At 37.2% G+C, this 9,847-nt stretch overlaps 1 pseudogene; it reads left to right on the forward strand.

Moving 5' to 3' along the window:
• The first annotated feature begins 7,075 nt into the window (after positions 1-7,075).
• LOC112850020 (large ribosomal subunit protein eL6 pseudogene) lies at positions 7,076-7,676 on the forward strand (annotated as a pseudogene).
• Positions 7,677-9,847: the final 2,171 nt, after the last annotated feature.

A 9,847-nucleotide genomic window follows, 5' to 3' on the forward strand; every position in this document is an offset into this window, starting at 1 on the left:
GAAGGAGTTACTTTTCTCAAAACCATTCTTTGTTCATATTTCGTCACAACATTTTTCTCATCTATTTCTCCCCTTTGAATTTAATATTTTCCCTTCAGTAGTTTTCATCTGTCCTTAATCTCTGCTTAAACGCCCTATCTTGGTTTCTTTCTCTGGTTTCTTTTTCACTCACTCTTCTCTCAAAATCTCACCATGCTCTTTCTAACCACACCAAATATCATCCAGATTTTCTGTTGAAGTTTCTCTCCCATGGATTACATTTACTAGGAATTGTCTTAGCCTACTTGGGCTGCTTTAATAAAATACCACAGGCTGGTAGCTTAAACAACAGAAATTTATTTTTCATTGTTCTTGAGTCTGGGAAGTCCAAGATCAAGGTGCTGGCCAATATGGTTCCTAATAAGGGCTTTCTTCCTGGCTTGCAGATGGAGATCTCCTCACTGTGTCCTAACATGACAAAGGGAGAGAGCTCTAGTGTCCCTACCTCTTCTTATAAGGGCACTAGCTCTATTGGATTAGGGCCCACCCTTATAACTTCATTTAACCTTTGCACCTCTTCACAGGCCCTGTCTCCAAGTGAAGTCACATTGAGGGTTAGGGCTTCAACATATGAATGGGGGGTTTCATAATCTGGTCCATAGCAGGACAGTATGTGTTTATTGATATATTATTTGCCAAGGATCTTCTATACCATTATACAGTTTTCCTTATTGTTACACAATAGTATGGGACTTTCTATGGGGCAATACAAATTATTTCTTTTTAAATTGTGGTAGAAAATACATAATATAAAATGCATAATCTTAATCATTTGTAAGTGTATGATTCAGTAGTATTGAGTATATACAATTTTTTTTTACAAGCCAAGGATCTGTTTTTTCTTAACCAGCATTTAAAGTTCTATGTTCATAATATTTTTTTTTGAGCATTTACTTCTTGCTAGACATAGTATTGAGTGGTTTACATGGATTATTTCATTTAATACTCATAATAACTCTACAAGTTAGAAACTATTATTTCATCCTGTTTAACAAATAGAGACCCAAGTCTCAGCTAAATAACTAGTTTAAGGTTGCATAGCTAGTAAATAGCAGAGCTGAGATTCAGTGTGTTTAAATTGAATCCAAATTGACTGTGGAACTAATCTCCTTAACCACTCTTCTGCACCATATTTTTATTCTATTTTTAAGAATAAAATATGCTAATATGGATAAGATATTTACTATATGTTCCAGTGTTTATGTAAAATGGATCTGTTACAAATGCCTGATTTATGTTTCCAGTGATAGAGAAATCATCAAAGCAATTAATGTAAAACTGACATGAAAAGACATTTACTTCTCCAGAATTTGTTTTCCTAAGGTGAATGGGCATAGAATGAGATTTCTCAACTTTGGCACTATTGACATTTTGTTCTGGATAATTGTTTGGGGAGGGGAGTTGTCCTGTGCATTGTAGGATGTTTACTAGTATCCTTGGGCTCTACTCCCAAGATGACAGCAGCACTACTCTCCTTAGTCCTAAACAAAACAAAACAAAACAAAACGAAACAAAACCTTCAGACATGGCCAGATGTCCCCTAGGGGGAAAATCTCCCACAGTCAAGAACCTCTAGGCTAGAATGCAAAATATTCCACTACAGTTGACCCTTGAATAACATGAGGGTTAGGGGCACTGATCTCCCATGTAGTCAAAAATCCACATAAAATTTTGACTCCCTCCAAATTTAATCAGTGACAGCCTACTGTTGACTGGAAGCCTTACCAATAACCTGAACAGTTGATTAACACATATTTTGTATATAACATACTGTATTCTTAAAATAAGCTAAAGAAAATGTTAAAATCATGGGAAAATACATACACAGTACTGTACTGTATTTACTGCAAATAAGCCACATATAAGTGGATCCACAAGTTCAAAACCATGTTGTTTAAGGGTCAACTGTATTTAGACCCTAAACCCAATAGTCATCTGGATGTTTTATGTATTTAAAAAAAATCTATATTGAATGCATGCTGTGTTCCAAGTACCATTTTCTTCTTTTAAAAAAAAATTTTTTTTAACGTTTATTTATTTTTGAGAGAGAGAGAGACAGAGCATGAACGGGGGAGGGCCAGAGAGAGGGAGACACAGAATCTGAAACAGGCTCCAGGCTCTGAGCTGTCAGCACAGAGCCCGACGCGGGGCTCGAACTCACAGACCGTGAGATCATGAGCTGAGCCGAAGTCGGACGCTTAACTGACTGAGCCACCAAGGTGCCCCCCAAGTACCGTTTTCTAAGAGCTTTACAGATATTAACTAATTTAATCCCCCCAAATTATAAGGTATACCTATTAGGTATACAAATTATAATCCCTCAACCCTATAAGGTAGATACCATGTAGTAGATACATTATGTTAGAGGAAATACAAACCCTGCCAGTCTAATGGGAAAGCCCCCATTCCGATCCACAGTGCTTAAATTCTTATTTGGCTGTGCAGTCACTTCCATTTGCCATTCTTGATAAAGTTTTCAATATTATATGACTAATTGAGAAAAGTAATAAAAAATACGAAATAATTATTTTCCCTCATAGGAAGAGAATGTGTACTAGATTCAATAGAAAAGGATATAATGCAGTGAGTGATTACTTTGGCTGTCTTGGCCTCTGAATGTTCCTTTTTGGCCATTGTCCAAGAACTGCTCATGGTTCTAGGTTGTTCATCCTCCCAGAACAATGAATAGAAGGAAGTAGTGTTCAGTTTTCTGTTGGTAGAGTACTTATATATGTCCATTCCCAGTTGGAGCTTCAAGATAATTTTCCCCCAGATGCAATTTTATAGTTTGTGCAACAGGGAAATTGTCAATAAAATCTTTGCCTCTCATCACCTGTTAGATTATCAAAGCAAGCAATATAGACACTTCTTCATTTGATAGAAAGTGTCAAGGAAGTGAAGCATCTGACGATCTACATTAAACTTAATATTTTTCACAATAAAAGTTTTTTTTAAGTTTATTTGAGATAGAGAATGTGTGTGTGCACATGCGTGAGTGAGCAGGGGAAGGGCAGAGAGGAAGAGAGAGAATCCAAAGCAGGCTTTGCACTATCGGCACAGAGCCCAACGTGGGGCTCGAACCCATGAACCATGAGATCATGACCTGCGCTGAAATCAAGAGTTGGACACTTAACCAACTGAGCCACCCAGGTGCCCATATGATGAAATTTTTTAAAAAATTACAAATGTAGAGGGAATAGAATAATGAACCTGATGTACTCATCATTCATATTTAATGCATAGTGTCATCTATACTTATGCTTCCAATCAGATTTTTTGGAAACAAATCCCATATTATTTTACTTGTGCTGTTTCATTATGTCTCTCTAAAAAGATAAAAAACCATTTTGAATACAGCTATACAAAACCATGATCTCATCTAAACATGTATAAAGAATTTGATATCAGATGTGTAGGCAGTGATTATATTTTTTAATTGTCATATAATTCTTTTTATAGTGTTTAACTTGAATCTAAATAAGGTTCATGAATTGCTATTGGTTTATTTGTTTTTAAATTTTCTTTCTCAGGATTTTTATTTAAAAAAATTTTTAATGTTTATATTTGGGGGGGCATGAGTGGGGGAGAGGCAGAGAGAGAGGGATACACAGAATCTGAAGCAGGCTCCAGTCTCTTGAACTGTCAGCACAGAGCCCGATCCGGGCTTGAACCCATGAACCACGAGATCCTGACCTGAGCCGAAGTCAGGTGCTGAACTGACTAAGCCACGCAGGTGCCCTGATGATTTTATTTTTTTGAGGTAAAATTTACCTTCTAAGTCTTTGAATCTATAGATTCCCCATATTCTTGTTTTTTTTCTTTTTAGAAATATGTTGTTTATGTTATAATATAATGGATTTATTATTATTTTAATGCTTTAATAAGTATTTAAAAAATTTCTGAGTTTTTATTTCCAACATGGTAAATACCAATAGATGTAAACCTGCACAAACAAAAGCTCTTTGAGGTCCCCAGCAATCTTTTTTTTTTTTTTTTTTTTTTTTGAAGACCACTTCAGTCATAAACTCACTACCAAGGGTTTAGATTAACTAATGCACTCATGGAATGTCACACTATAAAGAAGTACTATTTTAAAATTAGTTAAAACAATATAACAGATGATTCCTCAGGTTCCACCTAAACCTAAGATCCAACCATTCTACACGAGAGGTCCTAATAAATGTACTATTTTTCAGCACAACTTCTCATCCTTAAGTCTCCTTTTTTCTTGAAACCCTTTGAATCCCCCTGGCCAGTTCCATCCGACCTATGTAAAATGGCATCTGTTTTGATTTACCCACATTGATCTACCTTATTTCCTAAACTTCAGTGATTTGAGTAGTACCATCACAATTTTTTTTCCCCAAATGCCTAACACCTCTACTACTATTTTTCTTTGAATTGGCACACTTTTGGGGCACCTGGGTGGCTGAGTCGGTTGAGCTTCTGACTTTGGCTCAGGTCATGATCTCACCCACCGCTCATGAGTTTGAGCCCCACCTTGGACTCTGTGCTGACAGCTCAGCACAAGCCTGGAGTCTGCTTCAGATTCTGTGTCTTCCTGTCTCTCTGCCCCACCCCCGCTCATGCTCTGTCTTCTCTCTCAAAAAGTAAACATTAAAAAAAATTTTTTTTTAAATGGCACACTTTTGTTTTGAATTTAAATACCCTCTTTAGCTTTATCACACAGAGTATTATCCATGAAAGGTGCTAGCTGTGCATTTTTTCACATAGTAAAATAAATGCATAACTAAATATCTTAAGTAAAAAGGGCATTTATGAAAATTTAAAGTACAAAGTAATCATCCTTGTACTGCCAAAAATCTACTCTTTTACCTCCAGTGGTCTGCACATAGCACTGTGGTAACCTTTCTGTGCTGTACCTGTGTGGTTCCTTGCCCATCGTCCCCACCAGGGAGGACGGGGACTGGCTTTCTTCTCTGTATCACCATGTTAGGAAGCCTGGTGCCAGGTGCATAATATGCTTTCAATAAATGTTTGATGAATGAATGTCTCTCTTACTATCACCATAGTGAAATACCATTAGCAAGGGGCGCCTGGGTGGCTCAGTCGGTTGAGCGGCCGACTTCAGATCAGGTCATGATCTCGCGGCCCGTGAGTTCGAGCCCCGCGTTAGGCTCTGTGCTGACAGCTCAGAGCCTGGAGCCTGTTTCAGATTCTGTGTCTCCCTGTCTCTGACCCTCCCCCCTACATGCTCTGTCTTTCTCTGTCTCAAAAATAAATAAACGTTAAATTTTTTTTTGAAAAGAAAAAGAAAAAAAAATACCATTAGCAAATAGAAATCTTTGCTATTTTCTCTTTGATTCCCAACCTCAGATAACTTCATCACTCAAACATGGAATCAAAACATAAAGAAGTAGCTAAACATGTGGAAGTGAAGTAGGGCCTGTTTTTCTACCACCTAAAACTTAGTTGTTGTTTTTATGATAGGACAGGATATATATTTCCGTTGAAGAAAGGGGTCCTTTATCCCACAGTTTCCCGTCCTCAGATCTCTGATTTTCCTGCAAACTAGTGTTTAAATCTAGAGGCTTGTTCAAATTCAGGCTCCTTAAAAAAATGGTTATTTTTAGAAAGATTACTTTATAGGTTGTGGTATGTTCTTTGATCAGGAGGCACATAATTTCTGGTTAGTGGTTTAGATGACTATATTTCAGATCCATCGATTCATGAGAGGTTGCAAAACTTGATAAGTTAATTCTATCATTTCCTCTTTGTTCTTTAGCTGGAATGTCTATAAAAAGACACTTCCCACTATCGACCATTGTGTTACCCAGAGGTACAGGTTATGCAGAAAACTTGCTTAAATGTTTTCTTTTTTCTTTGTTCTTTTTTTTTTTCTTCAAAATAATCAGTTGACTCCTTAGCATCCTCCAAGGAGTTTGAGTTGTAGAGTTTTGTTGTGTTTGGTTTTAGTTTTATTATGAATAAAAATCACATGTGAATAAACATATTTGATACATTTAACCTATTGGAGTTATTATCTGCATGCTCAACTTGTCCCAATTTTGGCTAGTGGGAGTCTTTTTGGTTTGGCTCCTGAGGTTCTTTGGCATAATCCTGATAAATTGAGATAGTTTCCTTGCTGACTGGTTGACAAAATACTTTAACTCATCTTGGACATATTCTGCCCCAGACCTAGAATCAACAATTTCTTGAAGGAGACTTGGTTCCTTCAAGTGGGAAATGACCTTTAGAAAACATAATCTGAGTGCTAGTGGTGTTCATTGCTACTCATCATTATTCTGAGGCCCTTTCAATGCTAGAGTTACTTTTAAAGATGGAATATACTCTAAGTTCATATGCATCTTTCTTATTCAAATTTGGAACTTTTAAGCCTCCAGAGTTTTTATTTCATCTTACATTTGTGTTTTCTTTAAACAATACTGAAAGCCTTAGTTTGTTTGTTTGTTTTTTTTTTTAGTCTTTTTTTTTTTAAAGTTTATTCATTTTGAGAGAGAAAGAAAGAACATGAGCAGGGGAGGGGCAGAGAGAGGGAGAGAGAGAATCCCATGCAGAGCCCTACATGGGGCTCAATCTCATGAACCATGAGATAATAGCCTGAGACAAGATCAAGAGTCAGACACTTAACTGACTGAGTCATCCAGTCGTCTTTGAAAGCCTTAGTTTTTAACCATAGTGGAATAAGCACTCATTTTATTTATCTTATAATACTATATAACTGTCTCATATTAACAATATTGAGTCTTCCCCATCTTGTAAGATGGTGGGTGAAAAAGCTGAGAACCAGATACTAAGGAGAAGAACCTGAAGCCAAGAAGGCTGATGCTGGTGGCAGAGTTAAGAAGGGTAACCTTAAGGCTAAAATGCCAAAGAAGGGGAAGCCCCACTGCAGCCAAAACCCTGTCCTAGTTAGAGGAAGTGGCAGATGTTCCCAATTGACTATGTATTCCAGAAGGGCAGTGTACCAGAGGAAGTATTCAGCAGCTAAATCTAGGGTTGAATACAAAAAGTAGGAGAAGTTTCTTGCTACTATCACAAAACCAGATGGTGGTGACAAGAATGCTGGTACCTGACTGGTTAAACTTTGTAAAATGCCTAGGTATTATCCTACTGAAAATGTGCCTCGAAAGCTGTTGAGCCATGGCAAAAAACCTTTCAATCAGCATGTGAGAAAACTGTGAGCTACCATCACTCCTGGGACCATTTTGGTCATCCTCACTGGGCACCACAGAAATAAGAGGGTAGTTTTCCTGAAACAGCTGAGCAGTGGCTTGCCACTTGTGACTGCATCTCTGGCCCTCAATCAAGTTCTTTGCATAGAACACACCAGAAACTTGTGATTGCCACCTCCACCAAAACTGTTATAAGCAACATGAAAATCCCAAGACATCTCATTGATGCTTACTTCAAGAAGAAGAAGCTATATGAACCCAGCCACCAGGAAGGTGAAGTCTTTGACATGGAGAAAGAGAAATAGGAGATTATAGAGCAGAGCAAGATTGATCAGAAAGCTGTGGACTTGTAAATGCTACCAAAAATCAAAGCTGTTCCTCAGCTTCAAGGTTACCTCCACTCTGTTTTCTCTCACAGGTGGAGTTCATCCGCACAAATGGGAGTGTTCTAAATTTCTTACAAAGGACCTAATTAAATAACTGATCCATTTCAAAATAAAAATAAAACAATATTGACATTATTACTAGCAACATGTTTACTAAAGACCATATATTTTTCCCTCATTTTTGTTGTTAGGTTATATCCCTTTAGGGATATATAGTCAAATTACTATATTGTAAAGTTATATGGAATAACTCCTTTAAGTTGTTATGCTGAAAAGTTATGATTCTTGGGGATTGCTTTATTTAATTTTGTCTTATAATTATGTAAAATATTTAAATGGTTCTAAGATTAAATCTACAAAACAGGTCATATTCAAAGGAGTCCAGGGTCTATCCTTATCCTCTAACCAATGCTCTTCCCTCTTCTATAGGTAACAATTTTTTAAATGATTTATGATTTTTTAATATCAGCAAATACATATTTATATCCCTCTTTTTTTTAATTTTTTTTTTCAACGTTTATTTATTTTTGGGACAGAGAGAGACAGAGCATGAATGGGGGAGGGGCAGAGAGAGAGGGAGACACAGAATCGGAAACAGGCTCCAGGCTCTGAGCCATCAGCCCAGAGCCCGACGCGGGGCTCGAACTCACGGACCGCGAGATCGTGACCTGGCTGAAGTCGGACGCTTAACTGACTGCGCCACCCAGGCGCCCCTCCCTCTTCTTAAATAAACAGAAGTCACTGTAAATACTTCTCATCTTGCTTTTTTTTTACTTAATAATATATCTTGAAGATTTCTTCATAATAGTATATTAAGATATTCCCTATTCCCCTTTTGACCGCATAGTACCCCATAGTTAATTCAACCAGTTTCTATTGATAGGCATTTGGGTTGTTTCTGGTCTTTTCTCTTCCAAATAATATTTCAGTTAAGAACCTTATACATACATATTTTTATTTTTGTCAGGGTGGCTTTGAGCATATATCTTTTGTTTTTGTCAGTACATCTTTATTTAGGAATATTCTTTAGTGATTCTTGTAGCAAGAAACTAGGAATGGTAAATTCTCTCACTTTATTTGTTTGAAAATATATTTTTTGCCTTTATGTAATAGTGTTGCTGGGCAAAGAATTTTAAGTTAATAGTTACTTACTTTTAGCACACTGAAGATAGTACTTGATTGGCCTCTATTGTTGCTAATGAGCAGTTGCTATTAAGACATAGAACTATTTCTTTATGCATAATTTAACTTTTCTTTTTGGTTGCTTTAAGATACTCTTTTAGTTCCAGATTATCTACAGTTTCACTAAGATGTGCTTGGCATGGATATATTTTGATTTACCATGTTTGGTTTTCATTTTGGTACTTGAAAAGTTTATTTATTGGCGGGAAGGGGCAAAGAGGGGGGAAGAGAGAGAGAATCCCAAGCAGACTCCATGCTGACAACTGGCTCAGGGCTCGAAGTCACTAAAGGTGAGATCATGACCTGAGCTGAAATCAAGAGTCAGATGCTTAACTGACTGAGCCACCCAAGCATCCCTTCATTTTGGTACCCAAATCAGAAGAGTCTTCTCTTTAATTAATTCTGCAAAAAGTTCTTAGCCATTTTCTTTTCTATTATCTTCCTTCGACTCCAACTCCTTTACCCCACCACCTTTTCCTTCTCATGCTCTTATCAATTGTACTTCCTCAGTCTATTTTCCATGTCTCTTAATTTCTCTTTCATATATATTTATTTCTTATAGTCTCTCATTTTAGCAGTTTTAGTAATTTACTTAAATATGTATTCCTGTTCACATTTTTAAAAAGTTGCATGCATGTTTTTACTAAGTTGTTTTATAGTGCAAAGTAATTGTGTGTGTAACAGGGTGTTCACTGGGATTTGTGCTTCCTCTGAAATGACCACTAAAGGGTAAAAAACTGAGGGAAAGGAGACATCAAGTACCTCACATTCTAGAGAACCTCCTAGTAACTGGGGCTTATCAAGGATAGCCTCACTGGATCTTCTATCTACACAAACACCCAGGAGCTTAACTATATAATCAGAACATGAAGGAGAAGAAGAAATCATGGGAACCATGATAAGCCATCATTGTGCTGGAGAGGTCTCCTATGCCCCCAAAACCCAAGTGTTATGGGGAAGCACCAAACATCTCATTGGCATCTCATTCCCCAGTTGGGTAGCAGACTTGGTGGTGTGCCTCTGTGTCTATGTGAGCAGCAGGTGAGGAAACCTGAGAAAGATGGGAGGGTGGAACAGCATGGG

The sequence above is a fragment of the Puma concolor genome, chromosome C2 (assembly GCF_028749965.1).
Source record: "Puma concolor isolate L17-30 chromosome C2, mPumCon1.1.hap2, whole genome shotgun sequence".
NCBI lineage: Eukaryota > Metazoa > Chordata > Mammalia > Carnivora > Felidae > Puma > Puma concolor.